This window comes from Tupaia chinensis, unplaced genomic scaffold (assembly GCF_000334495.1).
Source record: "Tupaia chinensis unplaced genomic scaffold, TupChi_1.0 Scaffold144482_1, whole genome shotgun sequence".
Lineage (NCBI taxonomy): Eukaryota > Metazoa > Chordata > Mammalia > Scandentia > Tupaiidae > Tupaia > Tupaia belangeri.
This window is the reverse complement of record NW_006204341.1, coordinates 234,112-237,270: the sequence shown is the minus strand read 5'-3', so window position 1 is coordinate 237,270 and position 3,159 is coordinate 234,112. Positions and strand designations below refer to the sequence as shown.

At 37.4% G+C, this 3,159-nt stretch overlaps 1 non-coding gene across 1 annotated transcript; it reads right to left on the bottom strand.

Annotated features, from left to right (window-relative positions):
• Positions 1 to 2,465: 2,465 nt before the first annotated feature.
• LOC114005803 (U1 spliceosomal RNA) lies at positions 2,466 to 2,629 on the bottom strand. Its single transcript, XR_003547614.1, has one exon. It is a non-coding gene; the product is annotated as a U1 spliceosomal RNA (small nuclear RNA).
• Positions 2,630 to 3,159: the final 530 nt, after the last annotated feature.

Here is a 3,159-nt window from a genome sequence, read left to right as displayed (position 1 = left end):
GTGGAGGGGCCAGCAGGTGGCATGGTAGTTGAGTCGCTGGACTCCCACATGGCCAACTACAATTCATGTTCTAGACCTGGAGGCTTGCTTTCTCATTTTCCTTTTCTCTCTCTCTGTTCAAATTAAATAATAATTATAATAAATGGAATTAATTAATTTTCTTCAAAAAACACTGTAGAAAAAGCTGAAAAATAAATTCTGTTCTTATTATAGATAGAGAATTAGTGGCATAGGTTTCTTTTTAATTTCCCCCAAGGGTTGGGCAGAAGAAAGAAAAGATCTTTCCAAGAGAAGAAAAAGACATTGTTATAGCTGCAAACACAACACATACAATTCAGATTAGCAACCTAGAATGCCTTCGAAGGCATATAGATATTTTTTATTACAAAAAGGTAGTTTCTGTTATGTCTTATGTATTAGTCTATGGATTCATGTAAAGCTACAGCAGGTTAGCCTTAAACTGAACTTGAATAATCAATGGATCGAGTTTTTGACATATGCTCCTTTTACTTTAATTCAAAGCATCATTAAATCAAATATGGGATGCATTTTTACTGTCCTTTGATCTATGTCTTCTGGGGATTTAAAATAACATTTCCTATTCAGTCAAAGCTGCATTTACATTGTATATTAAGGGTCTGATTTAACTTCATAAAAACAAGTACATTCAGACTTACTGGTGAAAACATTGACCTTAACTTACCCTATCAAATCCTTCGAAAAATTGTTTTTTTTCATTTTTGTGTGTTTTCATATTTTTAAATAAAATGCAAATATGACAAATCAAAATGTGAACTTGGCTATCTAATTAAGGTGGCCAAAAGAAAGAGCAAATGGGAGAGAATGAATGAACTACAAGTTGAAAATAGGGGAATTACAATATCCTCTATTCATTACCCTAAGACTATTCTTTGCATCTTTAAATTAGTTTCATAATTTTTTTATATGAGGAAAACAATTATGTATTTAACTTCCACTCCTCTTCTTGTGAATCAGGAGGCTAGACAACATTGTAAACCTGAGAATGGTTGTTCTCATTATCTTAAGGTTTCCTGACAGTTACCTTATACCTTATTCTCATGCCACCACATCCTTACCTTGAGATGGCATTCTGTGTTTATGGGTGTACTTTCTAACTAATCTCTCCAAAACTTGACCACTTGTTTTTACTTGGTTATATTGTCTTTTCTCCTTTAAGAATGTTTTTCTTTTTTTTTAACATAAATACTCACTAGTCAAATAAATGTATGGGAACTAATGATTTATTGATTTTTACAGCATTCTTGAGAGTAGCTAGAACTTCCGTTAGCCAATGTTATCCTCCCTCACAGGTAACATGCTCGTTTCGAAGGACTATGGACTATTCACTTTCTCTTCCTAGGCTTTAATTTCTCATTTTACATTTAACATCTATGAAATGAGGAAATTTGTGCACTATTAGCTCAATATTCCTGTGGGTTTAAAATATTTTTAAAAGTTGACTTTAGGGAACCAGCAGTTAGCGTAATGACTATGTCGATGGACTCCCATGTAGTCAACCACGGTTCATGTCCCAGACCCGGTGGCTTAAAACTCATGCTGGGCGCATGTGCGTGCATGCCCAAGATCCCGAGAGGAGAATGGAGGAGAAGGGATTGCGGCATGACCATCCCCCGGGGGGTGATTTCTCGCTTTCTGTCTCTATGTCTCTGTCTGTCTGGCGAGCACACGTGCCCTATAGCGAAAACCTCTCTCAAAAAAAATTGACTTTAAAGATAAATCTCTTAAATCAAAGTCATGGATATCCTAAAAGTGTAAATTGCAGCCAAGACAAGAGAATAGGATGAGAAACCCCCAAGGGAAGGGAGTATATTTTACACTTTATATCAGACTCTCTAGGCAATCCTTGATTCTGCTTACTTGTAAGGTTGATCCTGAAAGGAAACTATGGATTTAGTTTTGCATAAATTTACAATAAAAGATTAATATTCATTAAAAACATGGCTTTACATTTGTTCACTAGAAATATTTTTACAGAGAAAAACATTTGGGATTAAAATCATTCCTTAGCATGCATTTCCTTTTCTCCGTATTCTTTTTCTCTTCTTTTCTCTATTGTCTGACCCCAAATAGTCCACTGTGCCTCTTGGAAGTTAATTCAGTGGTGGATCTTGAGCAAGTTGCTCATTTATGACTGGTAAGCAAATTGAAGAATCATACAATTCAATGGGTTTCCAGTAATGCTCAAAATAAAAACCAAAGGATCTGATGGCATTGGGATTTTTTTTAATAATTATTTTTTTATTCATGATAGAGTGCACACACATGCACAAACATGCCAGAATCCTGGGCACATGCACATGCTGTGTGTTTTCAGGCTATACATGCCTGGGAGATGAACCATTGTCAGCACATGGTTTCAGCTTTGCAGTCTAATACATTACGTGCTGTGAGATTTATTTATCATTTTTTTGTTTGTTTATTCTCAGGGGAAAGCTTGAACGAAGTCCCCCAGTACCAGAAATTATGCAGTCAAGTTTCCCACATTCGAGGAAATTGCAGGGGTTAGCACATCCAGATTGCAATGGATAAATATCACCCTTGGAAAACCACCTTCATGATCATGGTATCTCCCCTGCCAGGTAAGTATTTATTTTGCGTTTCAACATGCATCATTTTCCTGTCATTATTTTTTTTTTCCTATTTCAATACATACCGTGGCTGCTTTTCCGACTAAGTACTTTCAAACGAGTACTGTTTTTCCAGCGACAGAATTAACCTTTTTGAAAGCATACTCACTTAGCAAAGGTTTTAACTTCTGCTTCTGATAAAGTTTTATGGTAACTATAATCTGCTTTGCATAGTTGTTATCCTTCTCTAAGTTGCTGCTAACAAAGATAGTTTGCAGAAGTCCAATATGGGGGGAACCAGCAGTTAGCGTAATGGCTATGTTGCTGGACTCCCACGTAGTCGACCGTGGTTCGTGTCCCGGACCTGGTGGCTTAAAACTCACGCCGGGCGCGTGTGCGTGCGTGCCCAAGATCCCGAGAGGAGAATGGAGGAGAAGGGATTGTGGCGTGACCATCCCCCCTGGGGGGCGATTTTTCGCTTTCTGTCTCTATGTCTCTCTCTCTCTCTGTCTGGCGAGTGCACGCACCCTACAGTGAAAATCTCTCAAAA